At 63.2% G+C, this 16,493-nt stretch overlaps 1 non-coding gene across 1 annotated transcript; it reads right to left on the reverse strand.

Moving 5' to 3' along the window:
- Window positions 1-15,813: 15,813 nt before the first annotated feature.
- LOC148008743 (5S ribosomal RNA) lies at window positions 15,814-15,932 on the reverse strand. The gene has a single exon (XR_015689953.1). It is a non-coding gene; the product is annotated as a 5S ribosomal RNA (ribosomal RNA).
- Window positions 15,933-16,493: the final 561 nt, after the last annotated feature.

Below are 16,493 nucleotides of genomic sequence, written 5' to 3' on the forward strand. Positions count from 1 at the left end.
CTCGATCCCATTTCGCCGCGCCCTCCTTGGTCTTTCTTTTCCTTTTTGAAGTGCCCTGTCTGGCACGGATCTTCGGGAGTTTGCCTGCAAAACGCTCAGATTTTACCTGTGATGCTGCATGTCGGCGTGCTCTCCTGGCGAGGTCCATTATCCCCGCGTGTTTTATCCTTCTACGTTTCGAGCCCTGCTTGGCTACATTCGACTTGAGCGCACACGACTGCCGAAGCCTTTTGTGTTGGCCCTCTCTGGCCCGATCTATCTCTATGATGCGCAAGTAAATGCAGAGGCCATTGCTACAAGGTTGCCATACTGCGCCGGCTTGCACTAAGAGGCCCCACTTGGCCGAATTGAGCTGGATCACCTGCTTGTAAGTTAGATGGGCTTGATGAAAGCCATCAAACCGTCTAGCTTGCAACGCGAGGGCCATCTCTCTCGCTGTGTCCACCTCGAGATTGCCCCGAATGGCCTGATTTTGCAAGTAAGAACAGAATAGCTTGCACAAGTCGAAACACGGGGTTGCCGCATACCGCCTTGCCCTCACAGCCAAGTCCATTTCTTTGGCTGAGAGCGTTGGCCTTCTCTTGCCGAGATAAACCTTATGGGCACATGTTGAGACCAAACCTTCACACTTGGCCTCGGCAGATGAGTTAGGCTCCTTGTTGAGCCGAATCTGTCTTTGATCCTCTGGAGGGTGAAGCCTCCGTGCAACTTGCTCAGCTCGATCATGAAGCCATCCGACCACGATGATGTCACCCAGCAGGTTGCACCCCTTTGGCCCTGAGACCGGAATAGGCTTGAACGTGCAAGCAGACTTCAAGTTTGAAGTAGACTCCCTGAAAGACACTCTCATCCGAAGTACAAGGTCCCCAGCCTCGTGCACCTCCGCGACTTGAGTCCCATTCCAGAAGATCCACTCGTCGCCATCTGTCCACACAAGGGGCACCCCAGTACCCCCGTCTTCTTTGCTGCATGAGGGCTCGCTTCCCTCGTAATCAGCCACTTGAGCGCAATCTCTAACCGCATCAGTTTCACAAGAGACCACCTGCAACTCATTGCTGAAGCTTACATGCCTTCCCTTGCTAGCTGACTTGGTTTGTTGGGGCTCCGGGATCGACTCTGCTGTCTCACCCTTCGCCTTGAGTCTTGCAGTATCAATAAGTTTTTTCTTTGTCCGCTCCTTCGTACCTTTTCCCTCTTCTCCATCCTGTTCTTCCCCACACTCGGCCATTCGTTTATCCTCGCGGCTCACGAGTCTTCTGCTTTCTCCTTCACTCTCCACTCCACACACGGCCGTTTCTTTATCCTCGCGGCTCACGAGTATTCTGCCTTCTTCCTCATTCCTTTCCCTGCACACGGCCGTTTCTTTATCCTCGCGGCTCACGAGTATTCTGCCTTCTTCCTCATCCTTTTCCCTACATACGGCCGTTAGTTTATCCTCGCGGCTCACGAGTCTTCTGCTTTCTTCCTCCTCCCTTTCCCTACGCACGGCCGTTTCTTTATCCTCGCGGCTCACGAGTATTATGCCTTCTCCTCCACCCTTCTCTCCACACACGGCCGTTTCTTTATCCTCGCGGCTCACGAGTATTGTGCCGGCCGTTAGTTTATCCTCGCGGCTCACGAGTACCATGCCTTCTCCTCCGCTCTCCCTTTCCCTACACACGGCCGTTTCTTTATCCTCGCGGCTCACGAGTATTATGCCTTCTCCATCTTCTACTCCACATCCGGCCATTCCTTTATCCTCGCGGCTCACGAGCTTGTCCTGTTCGGCCGTTTGTTTAGACTCGCGGCTCACGAGTTCCCTACCTTCTCCTTCAACCCTTCTTTCACCCACGGCCATTTCTTTATCCTCGCGGCTCACGAGTTCTTCATTCTGTTTGGCCGTTCGTTTAGACTCGCGGCTCACGAGTTCTTCCACAAGCTCCTCATTTTCGGCCATTCGTTTATACTCGCGGCTCACGAGTTCCTCCAGAGTCAGCCATTCGGCTTCTTCATTCAGTAACATGGCCTCTAGCCCCATTCCGCTCCTTTCCACTTTCCCTCCGATCTCCTCATCAACATAATCGGGCTCAACCCGTTCTTCAGTTCCAGACCGTTCCAACTGTCCCGGATTATTTATACTCCCCCCAGGTGCAGGAGTTCCGATGTCTGTCCCGATTTCTTTATCCTCCCTCCGGGTACAGGAGTCTTCCTCTTCATCCCCGCCAACATCTTCCATCTCCTTATCCCCCAGTCCATCCAACCTGCCCTCCAAAGAATCATCCGTTTGGGTCTTGGCATCTTTTGCCTCGCCCCTCATTGAGCACTCCTCCAAAACTACCCCTTCCGGTAATGGATCTGACCCGCAGGTCGTCTTCTCTTCCGCGCACTCCTCCACCAACACTCCTTCAAACACAAAACTAGACTCATTTTTCCATACTGGTTGTACTGGATCAACTATGTGGTCATTCTCTATATAATACGGCCCGCAGGCCTCCTCACTTCCACCTTGCCCTTCCTCTGCATCTGCTTCGTATCCTGGTTCGAAAGGTTGATCATAATAGCCCTGGTAATAGCTGTCTTTCTCTTCCCAAGTTGATTCTTCATGCGCATACTCGGCTTCATACTCTAGATCAAACGCTTGCTCTCCATAGCCTTCCAACTGTTGTCTCCTATCTTCCCACGTGTAGTCCTCGTATCTAGCATACTGATCTTCGAAAAGCTCCTCATACATGTAGGTTGTTCCAGGTTTGTCATAATGATCGTGGTAAGGCGTGTTTGCCACCCACTCTTCTTTTTCCTCCCAGTGACTCCCTTCACACCCTTCTTCCATTACTGCATCATCAAACTGGCCTGCATTTTCATCTAGTATGGCCCTCTCTCTATCCCTTTGGTTTGCTTCTTTCATTATCTGTTCACGGATTTTTAGTTCGGCCCCCCAATCTATCTCCTCATCTGACCATAACTCCTCTTTGCATGTATCTGATCTTCCGGCCTCTGAGTCTTCGTCTCTCGATTCGCTTATGGCCTTTGGTAGCTTGGTCTTTTCTCCATGTTGAACTTTTCGCTCCGCCAGCCCCTTCTTCAATGTTTTCATCACTTGTATAAATGCACTACGTTGTTCTCCACTCAGTTTTCCACTAGATAATGCCTCTTTTGCCATAGCCAACTGATTTTCAACGATAGCATAATCAACATTGTCTCCTCCATCGACCCTCATCTCACTTTTACTACTAGACTCCTTCATTCGGGCACATGACTTTTCTTGCATCACTTGAGTCTCCGCAGCTTTAGCCTTTTCATTTGACATATTACCACTCAGATTTGTATTTTGAGTACATGGCTTCTCTTGAACTACTTGGGGTTTCGTAGCTTTTCCTTTTTCATCTGGCATCTTGTCTCCCGCTACCCCCTCTCCATACTCTTCAATGATTTCCACTCTTAACTCCCGCTCTATGAGTAACAAATCAATTTTTGCATTGCTTCTATGTTCTTCAACCCATTCATTGATTTTTCCATTCAACGCTCGAAGTAGTATTTTGATGTTGTCTTGTTTGTCCTTCACTCCCGCTAATCTCCTTTCCAGATTACTTTCTTCCTCTCTAGAAAAATTGTATCCTTTTTGCACCCAATCCACCTTAGTAGCCCACCAAATCCTCCGTTCATCTTCGCAGTCAAACCATTGTGCCAACACCTTATTTTTTGAAGCATACAAATTCTCAATTCTCAGCTTTTCGGCTTCGTTACGCCCTTTTTCCTCTTCTTTTTGGTCATTTTTAACTTTTTTCCCACTTTTCTTGTGTTTTCCCATTTTTTGGATTTTTTATGAATTTTTGAATTTTTTTGAATTTTTTATGATTTTTTCGGAATTTTTCTGAAAAATTTTGAATTTTTGCCTATTTTTGCCTATTTTTGCTCCTCCCCGCCTCCAGACGTCTCCGATGCGTCACGGGGTCCCGCTCTGATACCAAGTGTTACAAAACTCCAAAATTCCCAAAAACATGCCTTCACCTCAAAACACACCTCAACTCGGCATATCACGCCCCTTGGGGCTCAACACGGCACCATAACATGATACATCGCGGCATAGCACGGTTTTCCAACTCAACATGGCACCACGGCACGGCATAGCTCAACACGCCACGGAGGGCGACACGGAAGGTAACACGCCACGGCCCAGCGCCGACGCGACTCAACAGTCCACCTTGTTATCTCCCCCCATCGGGCGGGGAATTCCTCATGGCACTTGAAAGTTTTTGGTGCTCACGCAGGGACGCACCTCCGAAACCCTTTGAGGTAGCACAACACCCCACTCACCTCTCGCCCCATAAAAAGACTACCCTTTCCCCCTCACTCTCACTGTTTGCACTCACCATCCCCACTCACCTATGCCTGGGGGAAGCCCCGAGCCACTTAACCATACCCAAGCGACACGCACTACGGCCCCATGCCGCGACGCGCCCAAGGAGAGCCAAGCCTCGAGTAGGGTACCTCCCCTATAGGTGTTTTCGGCTCCAACGGCAAGGCATACCTACAAAGCCCGAAATTTTCCTTGGGGGGGGGGGGGGGGGGGGAGGGCACCTCGCGACATGGCGTGTTGAGGGGGCGAGGGGGGGCCGAATTTTGGAGGGGGGGGGGCGCCGAATTTTGAAGGGGGGGGGGGGGCGAAATTTTGAGGGGGGGGGGAGGGGAGGGGCCCGAATTTTGAAGGGGGGGGGGCCGAATTTTGAGGGGGGGGGGGGAATTTTGAAGGGGGGGGGGGCGAATTTTTGAGGGGGGGGGGGATGGGGGGGGGTGGTGTGTGTTGAGAGGGGCCAAATTTTGAAGGGGGGGGGGGGGGGGTGGTGTGTGTTGAGAGGAGCCGAATTATTGAGGGGGGGGTGGGGGGGGGGGGAGGGGTGGTGTGGTGTGTGTTGAGAGGGGGGGGCGAATTTTGGAGGGGGGGTAGGGGTGGTGTGGTGTGGTGTGTGTTGGGGGGGGGGGGGGAGGGGGGCAGAATTTTTGAGGGGGCGTCATGGTGGGTGGGTGGGTGTGTTAAGGGGAGGGGAGCACGTCGCGTCTTGTCATGTCATGGGGCGCGGGGGGGGGGGGGAGGGGGGCATCGCGACATGGTGTGGTGTGTGTTGGGGGGGGGGAGGGGGGGCATTGCGGTGGGTGGGTGTGTGTGTTAAGGGGAGGGTGGCACGTCGCGTCGTGTCATGTCATGGGGGGGCGGGGAGGGGGGGGACGCGTCGCGTCGTGTCGTGTCATGGGTGGGGGGTGGGGTGGGGATGTCATGGGGGGGGTGACAAGACACGACGCGACGTGCCCCCCTCCCATTAACACACACACCCACCCACCCACCGCGATGCCTCCCCCCAACACACACCACACCACACCACCCCTCCCCCCCTCCAAAATTCGGCCCCCCCCCACCGCGATGCCTCCCCCCCCCAAAAATCGCCCCCCCCCAACACACACCACCCCCCCCTAAAAAATTCGGCCCCCACCCCCTCAACACACACCACACCACCCCTCCCCCCCCTCCAAAATTCGCCCCCCCCCCTCAAAAATTGGCCCCCCCCCCCAAAAATTGGCCCCCCCCCTCAACACACACCACACCACACCACCCCTCCCCCCCTCCAAAATTGGCCCCCCCCCCCTCAACACACACCACCCCACACCACCCCTTCCCCCCCCCCCCCCCAACACACACCACCCCACCCCCCCCTCAACACACACCACACCACCCCTCCCCCCCCCTCAAAAATCCCCCCCCCCCAACACACACCACACCACACCACCCCTCCCCTTCCCCCCCTCCAGATTTTGCCCCCCCTCAACACACACCACCCCACCCCTCCCCCCCCCCAAAAATTCGCCCCCCTCGCCAAATTTCGACCCTTCCCCCCCCCAAAAATTCGCCCCCCCCCCCCCCCCCTCAACACACAAAACACCACCCCTCCCCCCCCCCTCAAAAATCCCCCCCCCCTCAACACACACCACACCACACCACCCCTCCCCCTCCCCCCTCCAAATTTTGCCCCCTCCCCCCCCCCCAAAAATTGGCCCCCCCCTCAACACACACCACCCCACACCACCCCTCCCCCCCCCCCCCCCAAAAATCCCCCCCCCCCCCACTCAACACACACCACCCCACCCCCCCCCCCCCCCAACACACACCACACCACACCACCCCTCCCCCCCCCCCTCCAAAATTCCCCCCCCCCCCCCAACACACAAAACACCACCGCTCCCCCCCCCCCTCAACACACACCACACCACACCACCTCTTCCCCCCCTCCAAATTTTGCCCCCACCCCCCCCCCCCCCCCCCCAAAAATTGGCACCCCCCCTCAACACACACCACACCACACCACCCCTCCCCCCCCTCCAAAATTCGCCCCCCCCCCCTCAACACACACCACCCCTCCCCCCCCCCCCCCCCCCCCCGGCCCCCTCAACACACACCACCCCCCCCCCCCCCCAACACACACCACACCACCCCTCCCCCCCCCTCAACACACACCACACCACACCACCCCTCCCCCCCCCCTCCAAATTTTGCCCCCCCCCCCCCCCCCCCCCCCCAAAAATTGGCCCCCCCCCTCAACACACACCACACCACACCACCCCTCCCCCCCACCCAAAAAATTCCCCCCCCCCCCCCCTCAACACACACCACACTACCCCTCCCCCCCCCCTCAAAAATTCCCCCCCCCCCCCCCCCAACACACAAAACACCACCCCTCCCCCCCCTCAAAAATCCCCCCCCCCCCTCAACACACACCACACCACACCACACCACCCCCCCCCCCCCCCCCCCCCAAAAATCCCCCCCCCCCCCAACACACACCACACCATCCCTCCCCCCCCCTCAAAAATTCCCCCCCCCCCAACACACAAAACACCACCCCTCCCCCCCCCTCAAAAACCCCCCCCCCCCCCCCTCAACACACACCACCCCTCCCCCCCCCCCCTCCAAATTTTGCCCCCCCCCCAAAAAAATTGGCCCCCTCCCTCAACACACACCACACCACACCACCCCTCCCCCCCCTCCAAAATTCGCCCCCCCCCCCCCCCCCCCCCCCCAACACACACCACACCACCCCTCCCCCCCCCCCTCAACACACACCACACCACACCACACCACCCCTCCTCTTCCCCCCCTTCAAATTTCGCCTTCCCCTCAACACACACCACCCCACCCCTCCCCCCCCCCCCCAAAAATTTGCCCCCCCCTCCAAATTTCGCCCCTTCCCCCCCCAAAAATTCGCCCCCGCCTCCAAAATTCGCTCCTTCCCCCCCCCAAAAATTCGCCCCCCCCCTCAACACACACCACACCACACCACCCCTCCCCCCCCCCTCCAAAATTCGCCCCCCCCCCCCTCAACACGCACCACCCCTCCCCCCCCCCCCAAAAATCCCCCCCCCCCCCCTCAAAAATTTCCTCCCCCCCCCCCCCCCCCCCTCAACACACACCACACCACACAACACCACACGTCCCCTTCCCCCCTCCAAATTTCGCCACCCCCTCAACACACACCACCCCACCCCTCCCCCCCCCCCCCCCCCCCGCCCCCAAAAAATTCGCCCCCCCTCAACACACACCACCCCACCCCCCCCCAAAAAATTCGGCCACCCCCCTCAAAACACACCACACCACACCACCCCTCCCCCCCCCCTCCAAAATTTGCCCCCCCCCCCCCCCCCCGCCCCCAACACACACCACCCCTCCCCCCCCCCAAAAATTCGCCCCCCCCCTCAATACACACCTCCCCACCCTTCCCCCCCGCCCCCCCCCCCCTCAACACACACCACACCACCCACCCCCTCAACACACACAACACCACCCCTCCCCCCCCCCCCAACACACACCACACCACACCACACCACCCCTCCCCTTCCCCCCCTCCAAATTTCGCCCCCCCCTCAACACACACCACCCCACCCCTCCCCCCCACCCCCCCTCCAAATTTCGCCCCTTCCCCCCCCCCAAAATTTCGCCCCCCCCCCCCCCCCCCTCAACACACACCACACCACACTACCCCTCCCCCACCCCCCCCCCCCCAACACACACCACCCCACACCACCCCTCCCCCCCCCAAAAATTCCCCCCCCCCTCAACACACACCACCCCACCCCCCCCCCCCCCCCCCCCCAACACACACCACACCATCCCTCCCCCCCCCTCAAAAATTCCCCCCCCCCCTCAAAAATCCCCCCCCCCCCAACACACACCACACCACACCACCCCTCCCCCCCCCTCCAAATTTTGCCCCCCCCCCTCAACACACAAAACACCACCCCTCCCCCCCCCTCAAAAATCCCCCCCCCCCTCAACACACACCGCACCACACCACCCCTCCCCCCCCTCAACACACACCACACCACACCACACCACACCACCCCTCCCCTTCCCCCCCTCCAAATTTCGCCTTCCCCTCAACACACACCACCCCACCCCTCCCCCCCCCCCCCCCCAAAAAAAAATTCACCCCCCCCCCCCCTAACACACACCACACCACACCACACCACACCACCCCTCCCCCCCCCCCCCCCCAAAAATTTCCCCCCCCTCAAAAATCCCCCCCCCCCCCCCCCCTCAACACACACAACACCACCCCTCCCCCCCGCCCTCAAAAATCCCCCCCCCCCCTCAACACACACCACACCACACCACACCACACCACCCCTCCCCTTCCCCCCCCTCCAGATTTCGCCCCCCCCTCAACACACACCACCCCACCCCTCCCCTCCCCCCCCCCCCCCCCCCCGCCCCCAAAAAATTTGCCCCCCCCCAACACACACCACCCCACCCCCCCCGCCCCAAAAAAATTCGGCCCCCCCCCTCAACACACACCACACCACACCACCCCTCCCCCCCCTCCAAAATTTGCCCCCCCCCCAAAAATTCACCCCCCCCCCCTCAATACACACCTCCCCACCCTTCCCCCCCCCCCGTACACACACCACACCACACCACACCACCCCTCCCCCACCCCCCCCCCTCAAAAATTCGCCCCCCCCCCCCCCCCAAAAATTTGCCCACCCCCCCCCCCCACAACACACACCACACCACCCCTCCCCCCCCCTCAAAAATTCGGCTCCCCCCCCTCCAAAATTCGCCCCCCCCCCCCCCCCCCCCCCCCTTAACACACACTCCTCCCCCAAAAATTTGCCCCCCCCTCAACACATACCACCCCACCCCTCCCCCCCCCCCCCTCAAAAAAAATTCGCCCCCCCCCCCCCCCCAACAAAATTCGCCCCCCCCCCCCCCCCCCCCCTCCCTCAACACACATCACACCACACCACCCCTCCCCCCCCTCCAAAATTCGCCCGCCCCCCCCCCCCCCCCCCCGCCCCAACACACACCACCCCCCCCCAAAAAATTCCCCCCCCCCCCCCCCCCCGCTCAACACACACCACACCACACCACCCCTCCCCCCCCTCTCCAAAAATTTGCCCCCCCCCTATCACACACCACCCCACCCCACCCCCCTCCCCTTAACACAACCACCCACCCACCGCGATGCCCCCCCCCCAACACACACCACACCATGTCGCGATGCCCCCCTCCCCTCCCCCCCCCCCCCCGCCCCATGACATGACACGACCCGACGTGCTCCCCTCCCCTTAACACACACACCCACCCCTTCCCCCCCTCAACACGCACCACACCACACCACCCCTCCCCCCCCCCTCAAAAATTCGCCCCCCCCCCCCTCAACACACACCACACCACACCACCCCTCCCCCCCCTCCAAAATTCGCCCCCCCCCTGATCACACACCACCCCACTCCACCCCTTCCCCACCCCTCAAAAATTCACCCCCCTTCAAAATTCGGCCCCCCCACCCTCCCCCCTTCTCCCCCCGGGCCTCCAAAATTTGGCACCCCTCACCATGACATCCCCCCCCACCCATAATACAACACGACGTGACGCGCCCCCCATGACATCCCCCCACCCTCCAATGACACGACACGACGCGACGTGCCCCCCTCTCCCCCTTCACCCTCCACACACACCACACCATGTCTCGACGTGCCGCCCCCCATGACATCCCCACCCCACCTCCCCATCCATGACACGACACGACGCGACGCGCCTCCCCATGACATCCCCCCCACCCCCCATGACACGACACGATGCGATGTGCCCCCCCCTCCCCCTTCCCCCCTCAACACACACCACATCATGTCGCGACGTGCGGCGCCCCCCCCAATACACACCACACCACACCGTGGACAAAGCCGCATTTTGAAGGGGGGGGCGAATTTTTGAGGGGGGGGGGGAGGCGTGGTGTGGTGTGTGTTGAGATGGGGGGGGTGAATTTTGGAGGGGGGAGGGGTGGTGTAGTGTGGTGTGTGTTGGGGGGGGGGGGGGGGGGCGAATTATTGAGGGGGCGTCATGGAGGGTGGGTGGGTGTGTTAAGGGGAGGGGAGCACGTCGCGTCATGTCAGGCCATGGGGCACGAGGGGGGGGGGGGGGAGGGGGTGCGTCGCGACATGGTGTGGTGTGTGTTGGGGGGGGGGCATTGCGTTGGGTGGGTGTGTGTGTTAAGGGGAGGCTGGCACGTCGCATCGTGTCGTGTCATGGGGGGGCGGGGAGGGGGGGGGCGCGTCACATCGTGTCGTGTCATGGGTGGGGGGGGGTGGGGTGGGGATGTCATGGGGGGGGGGGGGCGCGGCATGTCGCGACATGGTGTGGTGTGTGTTGAGGGGGGAAGGGGGGGGGGCGCGTCGCGTCGTGTCGTGTCATGGGGGGCCGCCTCGCGTCGCGTCGTGTCATGGGGGGTGGGGGGGAATGTCATGGGGGGGCCGAATTTTTGAGGGGGGGAGGGGTGGGGTGGAGTGTGTTGAGGGGGGAGGCGAATTTTTGAGGGGGGGACGTCATGGGGGGGGGCGCATCGCGTCGTGTCGTGTCATGGGGGATGGGGGGATGTCATGGGGGGGGGAGGGGGTTGTCATGTTATGTTGGGGAGGGGGCGCGTCACGTCATGTCGGGGCATGGTGGGGGGGAGGGGGCATCGCGACACCCCGCGTCACCCCCGACGACACGGCACACCCCCCCACCCCACCCCACCGCACCCCCCTACGACGCGGCGCCTCCCCCCCCACCCCACCTCGAAAAACCCCGCTCCATCCACAGCACCCCACCACTCCTCCAAAAACCAGGCTCGACCCACCGTGCCCCGCCTCACCCCCCCACGACACGGCGCACCCTCCACCCCACCTCACCCCGCCACGATGCCCCCCGCACCCCACCTCGAAAAACCCCGCTCCCTCCACACCACCCCACCACGCCTCCGAAAACCCCGCTCGACCCACCCCACCTCACGTGAGCCCCCCCACGACACGGCACACCCCCCACACCCCACCGCAACCCCCCACGACGCGGCGCATATCCCCCACCCCCCCCACCCCACCTCGAAAAACCCCGCTCGACCCACCCAACCCCGCGTCACTCCCCCATGACACGGCACACCCCCCCACCCCACCGCACTACACCACACCACACCACACCACACCCCCCCCCCCCCCCCCCCCAACACACACCACCCCTCCCCCCCCCCAAAAAATTCGCCCCCCCCCTCAATACACACCTCCCCACCCTTCCGCCCCCCCCCCCCCCGCTCAACACACACCACACCACACCACCCCTCCCCCCCCTCCAAAAATTTGCCCCCCCCCCCCATCACACACCACCCCACCCCACCCCCCTCCCCTTAACACACACACCCACCCACCGCGATGCCCCCCCCCAACACACACCACACCATGTCGCGATGCCCCCCTCCCCCCCCTCGCCCCATGACATGACACGACCCGACGTGCTCCCCTCCCCTTAACACACACACCCACCCCTTCCCCCCCTCAACACGCACCACACCACACCACCCCTCCCCCCCTCAAAAATTCGCCCCCCCCCCCCCCCCCCCCCCCTCAACACACACCACACCACACCACCCCTCCCCCCCCCCTCCAAAATTCGCCCCCCCCCTGATCACACACCACCCCACTCCGCCCCTTCCCCCCACCTCAAAAATTCGCCCCCCTTCAAAATTCGGCCCCCCCACCCTCCCCCCTTCTCCCCCCGGGCCTCCAAAATTCGGCCCCCCTCACAATGACATCCCCCCCCACCCATAATACAACACGACGTGACGCGCCCCCCATGACATCCCCCCACCCTCCAATGACACGACACGACGCGACGTGCCCCTCTCTCCCCCTTCACCCTCCACACACACCACACCATGTCACGACGTGCCGCCCCCCCCAGCCCCCCCCCCATGACATCCCCACCCCACCTCCCCATCCATGACACGACACGACGCGACGCGCCCCCCCATGACATCCCCCCCACCCCCCATGACAGGACACGACGCGACGTGCCCCCCCCTCCCCCTTCCCCCCTCAACACACATCACATCATGTCGCGACGTGCAGCGCCCCCCCCAATACACACCACACCACACTGTGGACAAAGCCGCATTTTGAAGGGGGGGGGCGAATTTTTGAGGGGGGGGGGAGGCGTGGTGTGGTGTGTGTTGAGATGGGGGGGGTGAATTTTGGAGGGGGGAGGGGTGGTGTAGTGTGGTGTGTGTTGGGGGGGGGGGGCGAATTATTGAGGGGGCGTCATGGAGGGTGGGTGGGTGTGTTAAGGGGAGGGGAGCACGTCGCGTCGTGTCAGGCCATGGGGCACGGGGGGGGGGGGGGGGGCGGGGAGGGGGGGGCGCGTCACATCGTGTCGTGTCATGGGTGGGGGGGGGTGGGGTGGGGATGTCATGGGGGGGGGGGGGCGCGGCACGTCGCGACATGGTGTGGTGTGTGTTGAGGGGGGAAGGGGGGGGGGGCGCGTCGCGTCGTGTCGTGTCATGGGGGGGCGCGTCGCGTCGCGTCGTGTCATGGGGGGTGGGGGGGAATGTCATGGGGGGGCCGAATTTTTGAGGGGGGGGGAGGGGTGGGGTGGAGTGTGTTGAGGGGGGAGGCGAATTTTTGAGGGGGGGACGTCATGGGGGGGGGCGCATCGCGTCGTGTCGTGTCATGGGGGATGGGGGGATGTCATGGGGGGGGGGGAGGGGGGTTGTCATGTTATGTTGGGGAGGGGGCGCGTCGCGTCATGTCGGGGCATGGTGGGGGGGAGGGGGCATCGCGACACCCCGCGTCACCCCCGACGACAGGGCACACCCCCCCACCCCACCCCACCGCACCCCCCTACGACGCGGCGCCTCCCCCCCAACCCCACCTCGAAAAACCCCGCTCCATCCACAGCACCCCACCACTCCTCCAAAAACCAGGCTCGACCCACCGTGCCCCGCCTCACCCCCCCACGACACGGCGCACCCTCCACCCCACCGCACCCCCCACGATGCCCCCCGCACCCCACCTCGAAAAACCCCGCTCCCTCCACACCACCCCACCACGCCTCCGAAAACCCCGCTCGACCCACCCCACCTCACGTGAGCCCCCCCATGACACAGCACACCCCCCACACCCCACCGCAACCCCCCACGACGCGGCGCATATCCCCCACCCCCCCTCACCCCACCTCGAAAAACCCCGCTCGGCCCACCCAACCCCGCGTCACTCCCCCATGACACGGCACACCCCCCACCCCACCGCACCCCCCCACGACGCCCCCCCCGCACCCCACCTCGAAAAACCCCGCTCCCTCCACGCCACACCAAAAATGCCTCCGAAAACCCCGCTCGACCCACCCGACCCCGCGTCACCCCCCCACGACATGGCGCACCCCCCACCCCACCGCACCCCCCAACGACGCCGCCCCGCACCCCACCTCGAAAAACCCCGCTCCCTCCATACCACACCACCACGCCTCCGAAAACCCTGCTCGACCCACCCCACCTCGCGTCAGCCCCCCACGACACGGCACACCCCCCACACCCCACCGCACCCCCCCACGACGCGGCGCATATCCCCCCCCCCCCCCCCGCACCCCACCTCGAAAAACCCCAGTCCACCCACCCAACCCCGCGTCACTCCCCCACGACACGGTGCACCCCCCCACCCCACCGCACCCCCCCGCACCCCACCTCGAAAAACCGCTCTCCCTCCACAGCACCCCACCTCTCCTCCAAAAACCCCGCTCGACCACCCCCACCCTGCGTCACCCCCCACGACACGGCGCACCCCCCCACGACGCCCCCCCGCACCCCACCTCCAAAAACCCCGCTCCCTCCACAGCACCCCACCTCTCCTCCAAAAACCCCGCTTGACCACCCCAACCCCGCGTCACTCCCCCATGACACGGCGCACCCCCCACCCCACCGCACCCCCCCACGACGCCCCCCCGCACCCCACCTCGAAAAACCCCGCTCCCTCCACGCCTCCGAAAACCCCGCTCGACCCACCCCACCCCGCGTCACCCGCCACGACACGGCGCACCCCCCCACGACCCCCCCCCCCCCCCGCACCCCACCTCGAAAAACCCCGCTCCCTCCACGCCACACCACAAATGCCTCCGAAAACCCCGCTCGACCCACCCCACCCCGCGTCACCCCCCCACGACACGGCGCACCCCCCCACGACGCCCCCCCCGCACCCCACCTCGAAAAACCCCGCTCCCTCGACAGCACCCCGCCACGCCTCCGAAAACCCCGCTCGACCCACCCCACCCCGCGTCACCCCCCCACGACACGGCGCACCCCCCCACGACGCCCCCCCGCACCCCACCTCGAAAAACCCCGCTCCCTCCACAGCACCCCGCCACGCCTCCGAAAACCCCGCTCGACCCACCCCACCCCGCGTCACCCGCCACGACACGGCGCACCCCCCCACGACGCCCCCCCCCGCACCCCACCTCCAAAAACCCCGCTCCCTCCACGCCACACCACAAATGCCTCCGAAAACCCCGCTCGACCCACCCCACCCCGCGTCACCCCCCCACGACACGGCGCACCCCACCTCGAAAAACCCCGCTCCCTCCACGCCACCCCGCCACGCCTCCGAAAACCCCGCTCGACCCACCCCACCCCGCGTCACCCCCCCACGATGCCCCCGTGCACCCCACCTCGGAAAACCCGCTGCATCCACACCACCCCACCCCACCTCGAAAAACCCGCTGCATCCACACCACCCCACCCCGCGTCACGGCACACCCCACCGCACCCCCCTCGACGCGGCGCATCCCCCCCGCACCCCACCTCGAAAAACCCCGCTCCATCCACACGACCCCGCCACGCCTCCAAAAACCCCACTCGACCCACCCCACCCCGCGTCACCCCCCCACGACACGGCACACCCCTCCACCCCACCGCACCCCCCGACGACGCGGCGCATCCCCCGCGCACCCCACCTCCAAAAACCCCGCTCGACCCACGGCACGTCACCTCACCCCCCCACGACATGGCACACCCTCCCTCCTAAGAAATCCCGCTCCGCAAAGACACGGCGCACACACCCCACTGCACACGACCCCCTCCCGCGACATGGGACCTTCCACCCCTCGACGGACCTCCTCAAGAAACCCCCCCACGACATGGCACCCCCCCGCGACATGGCACACCCTCCCTCCTCAGAAATCCCCGCTCCAATAACCCGCCCGCGCAACATGGCACGCCCTCCCTCCTCGGAAAACCCCGCTCCACCGAACCCCCCCACAACATGGCACACCCTCCGCTCCCAAAATACCTCGCATCTTGAGGAGGGGGTATCACGTGAGAGCGAGGTAGAGGGAGGGGCCAGGCACGACGTACGCAAAGACAATCGCGACGAGGAGAGGAGGCGCCGCGTCATGGCAAGGCGAGGGGGTTTCCTACCACGATGTCAGCGTTGGAGAGTCAAGATGTGATCCGAGGGGATTTCCATGCCACGGTCTCGAAACAAGCATGCAAAAGGGTGCAGCACCAGGACTTCCCGGGAGGTCACCCATCCCAGTACTGTTGTGGCCCAAGCGCGCTTAACTGCGGAGTTCTGATGGGATCCGGTGTATTAGCGCTGGTGTGACCGCACCACAAACACAAAGGAATTCCAAAGAGCTCTTGTATACTCAGAAAGTGGCACGAGAGAGCTCAAGAGCGAGGCATGGCGGCATGCCATGCCGCTCATGCCACGGAGGACGCGACTAAACGCGAACCCTAAACCCCGCGCACATGGAGGCGACGCACAAAAGATTGAATGCCGCCGTCGCGTGCCATTTCTAACACGAAGGGCAAGCATCCACGTGAAGAGCACCCCGTGCACACATAGGCGACGACGTAGAAAAGATCGAGCCACAGAATACGTGCCACGGAGGACACGCGCCCACAGCATGCCACAAGGCGGTGGGGGAGAGGGGGGCATGCCATTCATACCACGAGGACCCGCGTCCACGCGAGCACTAAACCCCGCGCACATGAGATTCGAGTCATAGGATCCGTGCCATGGACGAACTTGGAATGCCATCGGGTACCCTTGATGACACCGTGGGCGAGCATCCACGCGAGGAGAACCTCGCGCACATAAAGGCAACGAGGTAGAAAAGATCAAGTCATAGAATCCACGTCGGGGAGGGCGCATGTCCACGCGAAGAAGAG

This window comes from Lygodium microphyllum, unplaced genomic scaffold (genome assembly GCF_053477565.2).
Source record: "Lygodium microphyllum isolate KBCC unplaced genomic scaffold, Lygodium_microphyllum_v1.1.10 scaffold_68, whole genome shotgun sequence".
NCBI classification, from domain to species: domain Eukaryota; kingdom Viridiplantae; phylum Streptophyta; class Polypodiopsida; order Schizaeales; family Lygodiaceae; genus Lygodium; species Lygodium microphyllum.